This window comes from Cupressus sempervirens, chromosome 7 (assembly GCF_028749045.1).
Source record: "Cupressus sempervirens isolate cs-2001-9-10 chromosome 7, ASM2874904v1, whole genome shotgun sequence".
Classification (NCBI taxonomy): domain Eukaryota; kingdom Viridiplantae; phylum Streptophyta; class Pinopsida; order Cupressales; family Cupressaceae; genus Cupressus; species Cupressus sempervirens.
Window position 1 is genome coordinate 195774807 of NC_143124.1, and position 18310 is coordinate 195793116.

General features: G+C 38.0%; 1 long non-coding RNA gene across 2 annotated transcripts; it reads right to left on the minus strand.

The window, feature by feature from the left end:
• Window positions 1-11777: 11777 nt before the first annotated feature.
• Window positions 11778-17898, minus strand: LOC149546169 (uncharacterized). 2 transcript variants are annotated; one of them, XR_016353657.1, is made up of 4 exons: window positions 17477-17898; window positions 16897-17015; window positions 13071-13411; window positions 11778-12771 (listed from the first exon to the last, which is right to left on the minus strand). It is a non-coding gene; the product is annotated as an uncharacterized LOC149546169 (long non-coding RNA). The 2 variants fall into 2 exon arrangements; XR_016353658.1 differs by having other exon boundaries at window positions 13215-13411; window positions 17477-17897.
• Window positions 17899-18310: the final 412 nt, after the last annotated feature.

Below are 18310 nucleotides of genomic sequence, written 5' to 3' on the forward strand. Positions count from 1 at the left end.
CTTTTAGACTCAGATTGGGCCATGATCGAGTGTACCCAAATTATGCTCCTCCGTCGGATTATCAAATGTCACGATTCTACCCCCCACAGTATTATTTTGGCCGAGTTCGGTGCTCACCCATTCAGACTTGCAGCCATTTTTGACTTGATCTGGTTTCTCCACCGTCTTCATGGCTTTGCTAACTCGAAGGAAGGCCAACACAGATACCCTTATTTAGCCTACTACTCCTCAATTGCTATTGCTGACGTCGATCCTACGACTAGAGCCCACGGTTGGTATGCTCAGGCTACTATCCTACTGAGTTCAGTGGGGATTGACATTGATCATCTTCCTCCCTACCAGTTCTCATTGGATGCCCCTGCTCAGCTACTCCCTTCTCGGCAGGAGTTGAACGGGCATGTCAGACTTGACATTTACAAGAAGTATAGCACACATACCTAGGTGGATCCTCCAGGGGGACTACATCCAAGGATGGCTTTCTACGCTGAGCACTTCTTAGTTATCCAAGATGGGATTATTGTACACCCTGAGTACTTACATAGATACTGGACTCACACCCTGCGTATCTCCCTTGGCTCCTTTAGGGTGGGCTCGCACAAACCCCAGATTTAGGTCGATCACCATATTGCTAGAGGATTGAGTGTGTACACTTTGTACCTTAGCAAAGGCAGAATCTAATATTCATTTTCTTTTCAGATGCCCCATATAATACTACGAGATTAGAGGGAGATTTTACTGTCTGTTTAGAGATTGCAGATCCCTTTCAGATTTTTTCAAGTACACTGATCAGTGTTGCATTGCACTCTATCTCCATGAGTCCTTACAGCTTCGTGACCATACTTTACAGCTTTCATTTCCCATGAATCAGACTCAGGCACAGCCTATTACAACCTTCTTCTCACCCTTAACTCCAGCTTGGTGTGTGAAGCGATCGTATAGTTTCCCTAACACGAGCTGTTCCAGATCGATGAGACCCCGCAGGGGACCTTTTTGCCAGCGACACTCCTCTTGTGGCACTCAACTTCATCACAGGGCTTCTAGTAGCCGCACAAATCAATCACTATTGGACTTTTTCCCTGTGAAGATGGATACCTAATCGTTTCGTGATGTTTCCTTCTTTCTTCATTTGTTGTGCTTGTTCTTTTTTGGACACTGTTTGGTGCTCCGTTTGTCTGCTTTTTCCTTGTTATAAGCTTCCAATCACATAGACCCACGTTGTGGTCTTTTGTTGGACATTAATAAATTTATCTTATCTTATCTTATCTTATCTAGCATCTCCTTTCACCAGTCATTGTTCTCATCGTCTACCTCCTTCACCTCAAAATCCCAAGTACCCCCTATGCAAATTGTTGGTGTAAATACGTATTTACTATTTACACTTACTTAAGTTTACTTAGGTTAATGCATTATTTTATTATTTTATTTTGTGAGACACTTAGGAGTTTGCGCACCTTTTTGAGTTGTCATGTTGACAACACAGGAGTACACAACTCTATTTTAGCACATGGTGTCTACAACACTAATTTGTGTGTCACACCCTTCTAGGTTTATCCTCTCATCGCTGCACTTACTTCCCTGCTTAATGGAAGATAACCCATATCTGGTGGACACATGCCTAGTTGTATGACTTATCATATAGATGATTACGAGGCATTCTCGATGTATCTCAGAGGCCTTTATATATACAGGCACTCCTAGTGTACTTGAACAAGGGCATATTGAATGAATATATTGTCATTCTGATCATACTCTCTCTTTCTAGTCTATAGTTGTGCTTGTGTTTGAGTTCTTAGCTCTTAGGTGAATTTTGCCCTTATGCAAATTCTTACATGCTATCAGAGCTTGGAGATTTTCTCATCACATAGTCGTTCGAGACCACTCTTGCTTCAGCACCTTAGCCTGACTCCGAAGTACTACAGAAATTGAGAGCATCTAGAGCTAGATCTAACATCGCCATTGCGTCTGAAACGCTGATTCAGTGAAAATCGACTATAAACTCGACTACCTTGGCCCAAAGTTGACCGTGAGGCAAAAAAAAATTGCAAATCATAACTCCAAGGCCCCATTTGCAATTCGGGTATGGTCATTTTTTGCAGATTTAATTAATTTTCAAATCTACCATTTTTGTTTCTCTATTATTTTCGTCAATATTCGCAGAAATTTTTTTTGCCCTTCGGCCACCCAACAGAGAAATTTTTTTAGCAAAACCAAGCAATGACACCCTGGCTCTGCCAGTTAGAGGGTTTATTATTTAATCGCAGGTTATTTAGTTAACTCGACTTAACAAATCTGCAAGGGGCATCACTAAATTACCGGCACTAAATCTGGCGAAGGCCAATATATCTCCCACTAGCGGCCTGCTTGTTTGTATGAGCTTTGCGGCCTTTTCCTTTTACATTGCTATGAGGTTCATCCAACACGCGATGTGGGATTAAACCCCATAACACACGCCACTTTTTAACTCTGTGGCAACTGCCCTTCGTGCTCCAAACTGAGCAGTACCTTTTCGCACATCTGAACAACTTTTCCAATAACAGCTTTGGGTCTTCACGGCACGAAATATTTTGATAGTCATACCAATATTCTCTGGTGCGCGTTTGGAAACCCCGTGAGGTAAAGTTGTTTACTGGTCATAGTGAAGACTTTTCCGGCCACCTGCCATATTCCCCCCACCCGCACCCGCAGATTTGAAGTTTTCGGCCCGCGCCTTGATTTTCTGACGCGAAGACTATCTCTGACCACCGTCATTCGGATTCCGACCCTGTTTCAATATACCAGCACCATTTTTGCATAAATCTTCCCGCCCGCATCTGTTCTCTGCAGGTTGCATTGGATTTTTTCAGGCGCGCCTACATGTACTGTTCTTGCCCACAGACTCCTACACAAGTGTCATGCGACGGATTTTTACTTGCCCTTCCTTGGAGCACACGCACTACAGACAGCTTGACACATGTTCTTATTGACACGTAGGACCCAAAACTGCCACGTTAGACACGTGGAATCGTAACATTTTTGCCACATCAGCGTACAGAGTTGTGACACATCACTCTTGCCATGCAGATAGTAGACCTGACATGTCAACGTACGAAATTTAGCCACATGTACAGTCTATACAGTACAGACAACACGTCTGCATGGGGCCCAATTTTTTACTGACGTCGGCTTTTCACTGTGTTAAAATTGACAATCATATGATCGTCAAACCTAGGCATCTCTCAACTACTACGATGGTCGTTTGACTGTCAAATTTAAACACAATTTTCCTGCCAGACCTCTCTCCATATTGGTTTTTGATTTGGCTGCCTAACTTTGTGAGCCCATAACTTGGACATCCAGACTCCGATTCAAGTGGAATTTTTTTTGAAATTGGGAAGAATTTCCTAAACTTTCTAGTGGTGGGGTTGTTTTCTGGTTTTAGTGCAAGGATTTTTCAGAAATTGCATTTTTTGGCAACTGTACCTACATAATCCTGCATTTTGCAACTTCAAATGCTTCGTACGAGCACATCTGGTCACTTTTTCAGGTTCCTTTTTTTTTAAAGTGCATTATTTTTCATCTACTTTCCAGATCTGAAGTCAAATTCTTGGGTTGTTGGACAATATTCTCACTTTCAGCACTTGGGCTTTTTTTGCATTGTAAAGCTTTGATTACTGTTTAGAATTGTTGTACAGTTGAGCTACAGTGCTTAGTGACAGATTTGGGCCTCATAAGGTAGTTGTAAAAGCAAAATCAGAAAGTCCACTTTGTTCATTTTGAAAAGTGGCCCATTGTACACACATTATTTATAAAGTGTCAAAAGCGTCTTTTTTTGAGGAGGGTCTTTTGATTGAGTGAAGGGGAGGGTGTACTATGTTCTTGTGGTGCTCTTTTCATTTCTGCATCATGGGTTTTAAATGTCCACCTCTAACTTCACACAATTATTCTACATGGAAAGATATTGCTTGAAGTAGATTAATGGAAAAGGATATAGTCTTTATGTTGATGGTGCAATTCCTAAACCCACTAATGTTAAAGGACTCATTGAATGGCAAAGACAAGACCGACAAGCTTTAAGAGTTATCAAGAATTGAGTTCATAGAGATCTCTCGTTTCACATTGCCAGTTGCACAGAATCGAAAACAACTTGGGATAAACTTGCAACATTGTATGGTAAGGTGGATGAAGAAAAGGGATTTCAGATTGAGGACGATCTACTTCTCTTGGATCCGAAGAATTTTGACACAATTCAGGATTACATCAACAAATCCAATGAGTATAGGGCACTTCTTAAAGATTGTGGAAATCCCATGAAGGATGAAAAGTTGATTCATCACATCCTGAAGAGGCCACCTTCTAAGTATGCTTCCTTTGTTTCGAGTTTTAATACTCGTAGGTTGACTATGGGATCTGCTTACCAGATGCCTTCATTTGATGCATTTGCTGAGATGTTGATTGTTGACCAATCTCACTTGATGGATTTAAGACTTCTCAAGTCATCAAAGACCAAAGCCTTGGTGGCTAGTGATGAGCACCAATCAAGTCAAGGAGGGAAAAGCAACAATAAGAAGTAGTGGAAGCAAAAATCACAATCCTCCTAACAACAAGGCGGTTCTTCTTTCAACAAGAAGGGAAGTAATGAAAAGAAGGACAAACTCTTTTGTGCATATTACAAAAAGCCAAATCATGACGAGCATCATTGCAAGACAAAAAGAATCGATGAGTGAGAAAATCTACTCAGAAAGAACAAGATTCAAGTGCCAGGTACTTCCAAGGATTCAACTTCAACCTCTTCAAAGGGTAAAGAACAAGCACTTATGGCAAACACAAGTTCTTTGGAATGGATACTTGACTTAGGTGCCTCATATCATATGGGTTCTTCAAAGGGAGAATTTTCTTCATTGAAGCAATCAAAGGTACCACACATCTTCGTGGGAGATGATACTAAAATGGAAGTTGAAGGGAAAGGACATGTGGAAATGGAAAACGGGGAATTCAAAGATGTTCTCTACGTTTCAACCCTTAGCTCCAATCTCCTATCAGTTTACCAAATCACTCATCTTGGAGATGGTCACAAAGTTGAGTTCCTTCCAGATTCAATGATGGTATGTAGTCTTAGAGATGATTCATTGGTTGTAGTGGGGAAAGTCAATGATGACAAGAGGCTATATTTCTTCTCCCACTTTGTGCCTAAGTCTCCTTCTCAAGCCTTGTTGACTCACTCTAATTCACAAATCAACTTATGCAATAAGCGATTTGGTCATCTTGCCTTCTGCTCTCTTTAACAACTTTGCTTCAAACATATGGTCAAAGGTCTACCTAATATCAGCTTTTCTAAGGGGGAGTGTTCATCATGTTTAGTGGATATGCATCTTGAAGAGAATTATGATAAAGGGAAGTCTTCTAGAGCTCTAGTTGTTCTCCAGTTGGTTCACATGGTTTTAGCAGGACCCTTTGCAGAGATATCAGTCAGCCAAGGCCGCTACATCCTCACATTTGTTGATGACTTTTCACGATTCACTTGGGTCTACTTCCTTCATCATAAGAATGAAGTGGTTCATAAGCTTCAAGCCTTCAAGACTCATGTTGGACATAAATCCATGAAAGCCATCAAGGTATTACGGGTGGGTAATGAGAATAGATATGTAGACAGAAGACTTAGGGACTTTTGCAGACTTGAGGGGATTGATCTTCAGAACCCACTAGCATTCAATCCGCATAAGACAGATGTTGTAGCACTAAGGAATAGAACTCTCAAAACCATGGCAAGTTGCATGATAAAAGCCAAGTCTCTTGATCCTACATTAGAATTTGAAGCCATTAGCAGTGCCACTCAAATACTTAACAGGTCTCCTCATAATGCCCTACACGGGAAGACTCCTTTTGAGGCAAGGTGCGACAAAAAACTAGTTGTGGGTCACTTTAGAGTCTTCAGTTGTCTAGCATGGGCAAATCTATCTTCTAGGAGTTGCAAGGCACCAACACCTAGACCTTATACCTTCATTGGATATGAAGACAATGCTAAAGCTTACAGACTTATGGATCCAGAGACTCACGAGATTTTTGTGGAGGATGTTCACTTTGAGGAAAGTTCACCCAGCTTATCCTCTAATCCTCTCCGCACATCATACATAGTGGAAACTGATAGTGACACCAGTGATAGTGCTTCAACAAATTCAAACACGTGGGGTTCTATCAACAGTTGCAATGAGAGGTCACATCATCAGTCAAATCCACATGCTTACAGTGCTTATCCTCTAATCCAACTTCAACACAGTGGAAACTGATAGTGACACCAGCGATAGTGCTTCAACAAATTCAAACACGTGGGGTTCTATCAATAGTTGCAATGAGAGGTCACATCATCAATCAAATCCACATGCTTACATTGCCACAGTGAAAGGTCTAGCACAGCATGGTACATCTTGTCTTCCAACTCCAACTTCAATTGACTTGGGAGACAAACTTGAAGACTTACATCTTCTCTTTGATGAAAGTGATCCTTCTACAGTTGAGGGGTCACTCTGACCCTCATGTCCATTCTCTACATGATCAATATTTCCAAGTTGGTGTGATTGTGGATACTTATGTACAGCAATTGGAGGAGGTCTCTTTGTCAATTGAGGAAATAAATGGTTCATTGGAACAGGTTCAACAGACATCCTTGTCAGATCTGCATTTGTTCTTTTCAGCACAGTTGGAAGAGGCAAACATTAGTATCAGCACAAGGATACTTAAGCAGGTTTTAGGGCCACCATACATCTTCAGGATTGTACCTTTGTTGTTGTTTCTTCCAAAGGGGAGGAACGTCATCCAGCATTCATGGACCAACTTCTTCCTTGGAGCAGCTTTCATTGCCAAGGATTCTCCTTTGGGAGGGGGCGCGCGCACCCATCCTGTCTCTCTTCCTCTTCTCATTCTTCACTTATGTATATACTGGATGTATGTCATAATGGGGGGGTCTTGATTACTCCATCCATCCATGCATCCCTATTCATCTCTCTTTTTGGCGGAGGGTTTTTCTCATGAGGTTTTCCTCTTTCTTTGCTTTATGAGAGATTGCATTTTCATTATGTACATGGGTACCTAACATGGCCTAGTAGTTGGAACCCATCTTGCACTTCATCCTAGTTTTTGTAAGCTTAAGGGCATTCCCCTAAGTTGCACTTAAGGGGGGGTGTTGGTGTAAATACGTATTTACTATTTACACTTAAGTTAATGCATTATTTTATTATTTTATTTTGTGAGACACTTAGGAGTTTGCGCACCTTTTTGAGTTGTCATGTTGACAACACAGGAGTACGCAACTCTATTTTAGCACATGGTGTGTACAACACTGATTTGCTTGTCACACCCCTATAGGCTTATCCTCTCATCACCGCACTTACTTCTGTGCTTAATGGAGGATAACCCATATCTGGTGGACATGTGCCTGGTTGTATGACTTATCATGCAGTTGATTACGAGACGTTCTACATGTATCTCAGAGGCCTTTATATATACAGGCACTCCTAGTGTACTTGAACAAGGGCATATTGAATGAATATATCGTCATTCTAATCATACTCTCTTTCTGGTCTACAGTTGTGCTTGTGTTTGAGTTCTTAGTTCCTTGGTGAATTTTGCCCTTAGGCAAATTCTTACACAAATGAAGTTTTCTCCTACAACCACTTCAAAAAAGAAGTGAGAAAATGAGAAACTGGATGGAAACAACAAATTTAAAAACAAAAAAATTCACTAAATACCTACAAAGTTGAAGCAAAAGATGGTCCAGTCATTGTTCTCATCGTCTACCTCCTTCACCTCAAAATTCCAAGTACCCCATATGCAAATGAAGGTTTCTCCTACAACCACTTCAAAAAAGAAGTGAGAAAATGAGAAACTGGATGGAAACAACAAATTTAAAAACGAAAAAATTCAATAAATACCTACAAAGTTGAAGCCAAAGGTGGTCCGTGAGTGAGAAGATAATGATGGTATTATGTGTTTGTAGGATTCTCTGCCCAACACCTTTGTACTTCCAAGTAATGGAAGACTCTAGAATGGACGAGAATGAGAGGAATATTAAGTTTCTTACTCCCTTGCAAAAGAAGGCTTATTCAATGGATTTATGGTGTTAAAAGATGTCATCTTAAGCAAAATAAAGGTGGCTTAACACAGTAAATGCAACTACATGTTGCAGGTAGAGGTGGTTACGGGAAGTATTTACAATCAAGGTAAGCCAAAACTCCTACATCTACCACTTTCACTGCACACGTCCCGATCGCAGAATAAAATGACAAGCTTTGCCCGCCTCAACCAATTTGTGGCGAGGTAACTCTAAATGTGTTCAACTTTTGATTTTGTTTTTGTGCCCTTCATAAATTAGGGTGCACTTGTTCTAGGTCCTTTCCTCTAGCCTCCTTAACTTTTCATTAGGCAACATAAAAGGCTAATGAATGTTGCTGATGTGTCTTGAACAAGAAAATTAGCACACAAAACGAAGTAATTAACATTCTAGAAAAGTACAGCAAATTGTGCTCATATTCGTAAAGCAAACAAACAGAGTCTCGTAATGTTGACCGGCATGTAGTCTCTTAACCCGTTCAATTACTCAAGTCAAAATAACATAAATATTTGTAATGTCGAGCAGCATATATTCTTCTAGACTTCTAGTGGCTACTCACTAGATGGTTCATTTTGTAATGGAGTGCACAAGAGTGACTAGACATATGTTAATTCAGACGCTGTGTTTAGGCTTGGCTCTGGCAATCATAGTAACAACTGCAACTGTAATACACATTGATAACACCTCTCATTCACCTCATGTCTTTCCTTTACAACACCCATCTAAAGAGAGAACATTTCCTTTTCTGAAAAGTCATATGCTGCTCGAGGGAAGTGATAATTATGATTTTCAGAAGAGGGACTTGGAAGCTTTACTTTCCTCCAGAAATGCTATTACAGCTGACCCAACTGAATCGCTCTCCAAATGAACTTCTGCCAATTCAGAGAACATGTGCTCCTGGAATGGTGTACAGTGCAGAAATCATACTCGGAGAGTAGTGGCCATCATTCTCCCTCAATTGGGATTGGTAGGTACCATTTCACCGTTCATTGGAGGTCTTTCCTTGTTACACATTTTAAATCTCTCCCATAATTCTTTCCTAGGAAAGATTCTGTGTCAGCTTGGCCAACTGAAGGCGTTGAGAGTTCTCGATCTCAATACAAATAATCTGACAGATTCCATTCCAATATCTCTTGCTAATTGCACACGCCTTCAGTGGATTAGACTTTCAACTAATAAATTGATGGGGAGCATAGCCAATGAATTTGGTGGCTTGATCAACTTACGACATCTCCGCTTGTCGCACAATAATCTTAGTGGAAGCATGCCAAATTCTCTCAGAAACTGCTGGGAACTCCTTGATTTGGTTCTTCACAACAACAATCTTACAGGCTTGATCCTTTATGTTTTCGATTTAATTAAGTGTTGTTCATTACATGAAGGCAACTTGCAAACTGGTAACATCCTTTCTTATTATAATTTCTCTCAAATGAACCCTTTTTACTTTTTCTCATATTGTTTTGGCAGGTGGCATTCCCTCTGATGTGGGGAGGTTGGGAAAATTGCAAAGACTTAACCTACATTTTAACAGGTTGATACCTCCAATCCCTGCGGCTCTGGGTGATTGTTCTTCTCTTGAAATATTGAAATTACGACAAAACTGGTTTGATGGGAGACTACCAAAAGCCATCTTCAACATGACCAAGTTGACATACTTATGCCTAGGTTATAATTTATAACCAATTCAGGGAAACTATTCCCGAGGACATTGGAAGGCTGACTGAGTTGACCAATTTAAGTCTAAGATATAATAGGTTGAAAGACGTGCTTCCTGAAAAAATTGCAAAATTGAGAAAGCTCGAAGAACTGCATGTCAATGACAACATGCTTACAGGAGAACTTCCAGTGGGCATAGGTAAACAGCAAGCATTGAAGACTTTGTCTCTATCTTCAAAAGAAATTTTAGGGTGTATTCCTGACAGCATTGGAAGGCTGGCAGAGTTGGAATATTTAGATTTAAGTGATAACAGTCTGTCAGGAGAAATTTCAAAGTGCATAGGAGAACTGCAAGCATTGAAGACCTTGTCTCTTATCTTCAAACAATTTAAGTGGACCTCTACTGCCAAGCATTGGGCAACTCAGAAACATCACTCGGATCTCAATCTCGGACAACAGAATTTCTTGATCTATTCCTAGGAGTATAGGAAGGCTGAGAGAGTTGGACTATTTAAATTTAAGTGATGAAAGTCTGTCAGGGGAAATTCTAAAGTGCATAGGAGAACTGCAAGCATTGAGGACTTTGAATCTATCTTCAAACAATTTAAGTGGACCTATACCACTGAGTGTTAGGCAACTCAGAAACATTACTCGGATCTCAATCTCGGACAACAGAATTTCTAGATCTATTCCTAGGAGTATAGGAAGGCTAAGAGAGTTGGCCTATTTAGATTTATGTAATAACAGTCTGTCAGGAAAAACTCCAAAGTGCATAGGAGAACTGCGAGCATTGAAGAATTTGTCTCTATCTTCAAACAAAAATTTTGGATCTATTCCTGACAGCATTGGAAGGCTGACAGAGTTGGGCTATTTAAATATAAATGATAACAGTTTGACAGGAGAAATTCCAAAGTGCATAGGAGAACTGCAATCATTGAGGTCTTTGGATCTAGGTTCAAACAATTTGTGGACCTATACCACTGAGGTGCTGAGCATTGGGCAACTCAGATCTGGATCTTCAACAACAAAATTTCCAGGTCTATTCCTGACAGCATTGGAAGGCTGACAGAGTTGGCCTATTTATGTTTAAGTCATAACTTAGGTTGCATGGGTACCTCCCCCCCCCCCCCCTCCGGACCACAAACTGGTTCGAACTAGTTCCAAGTTCAGGTCCAGTTCGAACTTGGTTCAACCACGGTCCTTTTCTGCAGGCCTGGTTCGATCTGGTTTGAACCCTGGCGAACCACATCCAAAAATTCAAACCAAGGTCGAACCCACAGCTACGGACGTCACTTTGACTGTTTTATTTGCAATTTGGATTATTTTTTGGCATCCATGTAACCTAAAAAGGTGTTATTAATTGGTTTTGTGCCCTCTCATTGTCATTTGATGTTTCTAAATAGGTTATTTTGCCTTGAAGGAGAGCACATAAGTTTTTGAGCAAGCATCCGATTGTGCAAGGAGCACTAAAAATTCAGAATTTTAATAGATTTTCATTCCATTAGTTATTGTTAAAATCTGAACGTGAAACAATGATACTTGAACTTGATATTTTAAATGTTTTGAATCTTTCATCTTTGATGTTGAAGTTGAACTTTGATTGAACTATGTTACTATATGATGGTATGATCACCATGATATGTTATTGTTTATGCTGTTTTTAAATTTTTGTTGTTTAAATGTGTTTGTGCTACTATGCTACATTCTAATTTTAACTCATGCTTTATAAAGATGAATATATATATATATATATATATAAAATATTTTTACATGTTTTTGTACTAATGAACCCAAACGAACCCAAACCCCTTGCCAAAATTTTGTCAACCAGTGAACCAGTTCTTGAACCACGAACTTGGAACCAAACCCGAACCGGCAACTTAGGTTATAACAGAGAGACGAGAAATTCCAAAGTGCATAGGAGAACTGCAATCGTTGAGGTCTTTGGATCTGGGTTCAAACAATTTAAGTGGATCTATACCGCTGAGCATTGGGCAACTCAGAAACATTACTCAGATCTCCATCTCCAACAACAAAATTTCCGGGTCCATTCCTGACAGCATTGGAAGGCTGACAGAGCTGGCTTATTTAGATTTAAGAAATAACAGTCTGACAGGAGAAATTCCAAAATGCATAAAAGAACTGCAAGCATTGAGGACTTTGTCTCTATTTTCAAACAATTTAAGTGGACCTATACGGCTGAGCATTGGGCAACTCAGAAACATTACTCAGATCTCAATCTCGGACAACAAAATTTCCAGGTCTATTCCCGATGGCATTGGAAGGCTGACAAAGTTGATCTATTTAGATTTAAGTAACAATAGACTAATAGGTGTGCTGCCTGAAGGAATCACAAAGTTGACGAAGCTTGGATTGCTATATGTCAACAGTAACAATGTGACAGGAGAAATCCCAAAGGGCATTGGCAGTTTGGTTTCACTCGAGCAATTAGATATTGCTGATAATTATCTGACAGGAAGAATTCCGGCGGCATTGATGAACTGCACGTCCTTGAAAAGGCTAAAGCTATCCAACAACAAATTCGACGGGGACCTACATATTAACTTTTCTGTTTCCATTCAAGTTCTCTCAGCACATAACAATAAATTCTCTGGTAATTTGCCTGCTTCCTTGGTCAATTGTAAAGGCCTTCGGCTTCTGGATTTAAGCGAAAATCAATTGACAGGTGAGTTTCCTCCAGGCCTCTTCGAAAATTTTCAAAAATTAAAAGTTTTGAGCCATGGCTCAAATGAACTTGAGGGTAGAATTCCTCTGTAGATCACAAACCTCACGAGTTTGCAGGTGTTGGATTTATCCAATTATAAATTCAGTGGGACAATTCCCTCAAGTTTGAAAGGTCTTAAGGGATTTCAAAATTCAAAACCTTCTGAACTGATGGGTAACACGCTGTATGAAGATCTGCACATAGTAATGAAGTGGGCCAAATACATAGTAGAGAACCTTCTTACTTTTACCAGGTGGTGAATTGTACTTGCTTTCCCTTGTTGTGTCATTGGTATTTCAACATTAACCTGTTCAAATGATTGCAAAGTGATTGTAAGTCATTTGAGATCATTACATGCAGCTAGTTGTAATTAGGCAATGTGGAGTGAAAATTAGTTTGACAGAAAGGTCATTGCTACACTATGCATAACTAATATATATTATAAAGAATTTGAAGACGATATTAAGTACATACTTCAAAGGATTTTTTTAACTTCATTTATCAACAATAATTAAATGATTCAACAACACTCAATTCAAATTTCTAAACTTTAGCATTAACTAATTTAATAAGTCCCAATAGCAATAGTTTAATAGATTAAACTACCATTTAAACATATTGATAGCTGGCCCCAAAGAAGAACAATAAAATGCTAGCAGTATTGAAAGCACTGCCATGGAAAATTTAAGTCTTGATGATCTACTGTAGCATTAACGAACACATTTATGCTAACAAGGAAGAAAGGCTCACTGATGTTAAGAAACCTTAAGCTGGCTGCTCCTTAAGCTCACTGATGGATTTTACTCAAAATAGTACCAGAAGCAGCACACGGACAAATGCTGATATGTATAAACTGAATAGCATATGTTCTGCAAGTTCTCGGTTATAAAACATTTCCAAGTAACAGTAGCATTTTCAAGTGCTACCAGTGGTCTTGCTAGTTATGTCTGACAAAAACAAATTGATGAGTTAAATTATAAAGTGTGGAAGGTAAAAGAAAATCAGAAAGGATATAGAAGGATTGGACATGAAAGGAATGCTGAAATATATAACTCAATGTAGAATTCAATGAGTAAACCTTTAAAAGACTTAACATGGAAGAGTGCCTCAGAGAAAGGCTGAGCAGAATCTATATATAAACTTGTTTACAAATATCTAATTTACAAAACAAAGATTTTAGTTTTATACATCTGAAATTCAAAGTACTCCATGAGCTCTCAAGAACTAAGACATTGCATTATTTGATACAGTGATTAAATTGAGGCCCCATAAAAGCATTCAAAACTGCTTTCAGATATCAAAGGCTTCTAGTATTTAGCAGAAATTATTTTTTATACAATCTTCAATTTGAACCAATAAAATTAACTTAAGAGGTCAAAACCCAGTCACTAAAAAAATTGGTTTATGCAAGTTCCTAACCTTGCCAGTTCATATTGTCTTCAGTTGTGCAGGATTTTGTTTAAGGAATAACAATGTGAACTTTATTCACTGATGAATGCAAAATTCTCAAATCTCCATGTCGATGCCTAAAAGAAGAGCTAGAAGAGAAAGTTCACTCAAAAAAGGAAAATAGAAAACTTGAGGGCAATTGTTTGCAATGCAAAAAAAAATCCTTAACATGATATCACCATTAATGTAGGATAGAGATAAGAACATTCTAGTAGTCCAAACAATGCAAAACTAATAATGCAATCTACATTGCTGGGTACAATTTATGCTTTTTCGTCACCAGGATTGGTTGCAGTGATGAGCAGCACATACAGTTTGAATAAGCAGAAGTTGCCTGTAGAAAAAACCTTACTCTTAGGGGCTCATCACAATGAGCTCTTAGTGGTAGTCAAATATGCAACTCCTTTTCTGTTTTTGTTCTTAAGTTTTTTCTGCAGTTCACTCTCCATCTGCTTTCTCAACCAGGTGGTTTTCCTGATAAATGTTCATCTACATGAACCCTATTTGATTTCAGCAGAGTATGTGAGCCACCTGCTGAAAAGGGGCTGCGTTCACAACATAATTGCAACAAGGATACTCTACATTGCATGCCCTCTCCTTAATAGATTCTTAGGCCCTTTCAAGTGTTGCTATCTTCCCTGGCCTTACTGCCTGTGCTCTACAATCTTGATTTTCTTCTCATTTCTAAACAGTGGAAAAGTAAAACAAACATTGTAGAAGGTGTAAAAACTAAATCATGTTATAAAATTATATAGAATAGATCTTATCTTCCTCTTCATTCATACCCATGCTTGTTGAATCATAGATTGGAGAGTTTATCAACATTGCTTACACATTTAAATTTAGGAGAGAAATTCAAGTAACATTGGGTTTAAAGGGAAATGAGTGATTTAGCTGTATATTTAGTAGCCTCCAAGTGAACTAAATATCTAATTATAACCTATGGCTTTGAAGATGAAAGATAATCCAACAATGCTATATCTGTGAGAGGATTGTATGTGATCTAGAAAGAAGCTACAATCCAAGAGTTCCACTGCTGCAATGAATGCAGTAAGTATTAAAGGAACTGTAAGGTTTAATTATCCTCTTTTCTTTTAGCACAAATATTACTTGCACCAAACATCATAGATTTGTGAAAGAGTAGAAGGCACTGGATGCAATGACAATGGTTCAAGTATATTAGTTCAAAGGGAAATTCCAAAATCTTGAGATCTAATTGAAGAACGCTCACTAGATTGATGAAGTATGGATTTCAGAGTTACTTTATTAATATTTTATAATGTGAATTCAAATTTAACCATAATTTATTATTTTCTATTTAAATAATAATGGAATAATAACATATTATACTATAGAAAGGAAACTCTAAATGCATTGTAACTCCAGATATGCAAGCAGGTCAATTTATTAATTTCCCACCAGTCATGTTTAGATTATTGCATTTCATATCATGCTTATATTATAATATGATTACATTGGTGTTCTTGACTACAAAGGACTTCTTGTCTGTCAATTCAAATTGCAATAAATCAAGTTGTCGAACTTCCTTGATTGGGTTGTTCACTAGAGGTATGATGAGTTAGATACAATCAAGTATAAGAATTTGTATTGCAAGGGAAGGGGGAGAACTCCTATTAATTTCATCTAAGAATAAGTAGTCATCCCCAAACATTTTACTCAATGATGAAAACAAGAAATTTTTTACAAATTCCTAACATGTTCCTAGAAATAGAGTACAAGAAATCAAAATCAGGGCCTTCTCTGCTGCACTAGCTCACTACCATTCACAATTCAGATTGACCAATGAGTAAGAAGTAAAGACAATCAAATAGTAGTGAACATCTATGCATGTCATCAAGCCTTGGACTCCTAGTCAAAAAAATTGGATGGTACAAATTCAATCAATATTTACTCGTATATAATAAATTGCAAGGTTGCATGGGGACAGGGGCACTTGGGTAATTAGTTTAACAGTATGGGTACAGGTACGACTATTTTTCAAATTAGGGGACAGGGGTACTTGGGTATGTCAAACATTTTTTAATCATAATTTAATATTTATAGAAAATCTGAAATTACGAGTCATGAAAATAGTTTTCAAAACAAGAACAGTAATAAAGTTTAGAAATGTAATGTATTGTTTTCAGTTTCAGATTTGTTATATTTTTAAATGGAGAAGACAGGCTTTAAGCAGAAACAAGATCATAAATCATATAACGATGACATATTGCAAATAATAAACTTCTGACTTGAACAGTGATGAAGTTTTTACTGTTAATCAATATTGTATCAAAGTTTCAAACTAATTATGTATTGAATTAAGCTTGATAAACAACAAGCTGATACGGAAACAAAAAATTGAGAAAAAAAATCAGAAATCTTAATCAAGGTCCTTAGCTATGATACTCTCCACTGAGTACCTGATTTTTGGGGTACGTGTACCCAGTACTTGGGTATGTGGGTACGCATACCAGGGGTGTGGGTACATGTACCCATGCAACCTAGATAAATTGCAATAGACTCCATACCTTAGTTGGTCAAGCATCAAACTTCTTCAAGCTTACATTTGTATTCAATTATTAAACTCTGGGTAAATGTGTATATTTGAAGCATAGAAAAATATGGATAGCAGTCTGATCATATTAAAGAGACAATTAAAAATTGAAATAATTTTGAAAGATTTCAACAACAGAGTTTAACATTGATCAAAGATAACTGTACCCACAACTTCACATAGCTCAGAGATCAATTTTGATGTAGTAGCTGAACAAGAAAAACGTGGTATCAACATTTGCAGCTGAAAAAAGTCTGTATACATTACCAGCCCGACAAAAGACTATACAAACAAAGTTTAAACAGACATGCATATAAATGTTAAGAAACGTTAGGCGTTACATTATAGAGCAAAATATATCAATCTGCATGCCAAAATGTAATTACCAAAATGAAGGCTTTTCCTATACAACCGGTTTTGGCCTCTTACCATTTCCATAGGTGAGATAATTTATCATGGAGATTAGATGCAATTCAGTTGGAGATCCAGAAACAGAGTTCGATAATGGCCAGCTGGCAGGCATGGGCTATAAAGCATTTCAGTTTACACTAGTACAAGATCAATAAACAAGTTAGAAATTGTAAATCCTTCAAAAATTTGACTCTCGAAATAGACCTTCTAAGACAAAGCCACAAAAAGGCTAACTTTATGGAAACGCAATTATATTACCAATAAAAATTTCATAATGTCTCTCTGCTACCGTAAACCTCAATTGCATTGCTTCGAAACCCTAGCTGTCGGATAATTAAACAAATTTACAGACTGAATCCCTTTTTTAGTACAAAAAAGAGAAAAATTGATATAACAAACCCCTTTTTTTCCTTAATTTGCTAGTATCTATTTATATACCTTGTTGCTACCCGTTCTATTTTTGGAAAATACATCAAAGATTTGAGAGCAATTGATCACTATGTGCAGAAGCTTATCTAGCTACATCATTAAGACAATAGTCAAGTGAAAGATACATAATTCATCACAAATTGTAATTTTACAAAATGTGAACACTTACTTGAAGAAAGCCCTAGGCAACCCAGTCTATGTGCCCTATGTTGCCTCTTAGCGCTTCAACGTCTAATGAGAATTAAGTACTATAGCATTGTTAGGAGGCCACATTCGCTGCCTGGTTAAGGGCACGTTTTTGGTATTCATTCTGTTTCTTAGCACAACAGTAGGAGAAACTGCAACTTCATAATCGGCCTCTAGAATTCCATGTTCAAATCCCAGCAACATTTTCCTGGTTAATTTTACACGGCCTGTGTTATAATGTAAACCTCGTTTTAAGCTTTAGGTTTTCCAAATTAATATATCAGTTAATTTTTGCCTCATCAAATAGTCCACAAGCAGATTACCATAGAGTCCGATCGAAACTCAAGGAATTCCACAACAATCTCGATGGAGTCTCTGAGTGTAATAATTTCAATAGGTTATAACTTTTTCAAACATCAAAAAAATTTATACTTCAGTTGTTTGACATTTCGTCAAACACTTTGCAAGCAAGCTCTGATACCATTGTAATGACCCTCCTCAAATTTACTCTAAAAAACGCTAATGAGAGCTCAAAGAATTTCATCAAACAATTCACATGCAAGGGACGTATGACTGATATAGTATTTCAGTTGGCTTTAAATGACTCTTTTTTCAATTTACAGAGAATCTTGTGCTAGAAGACTCCAAATGGACTACACAATGATCTAACATGAGTGTGCTACTAATTTTGACAATATTCAGTGCATATATATGATCTAAGCATGAGAAATGAACACTTACAGCCAACTGGCATTTTTACAAACAGTTGGTATGCAAACTAACTAGTTGATAAATGATGATATTGAATTGCTTAAAT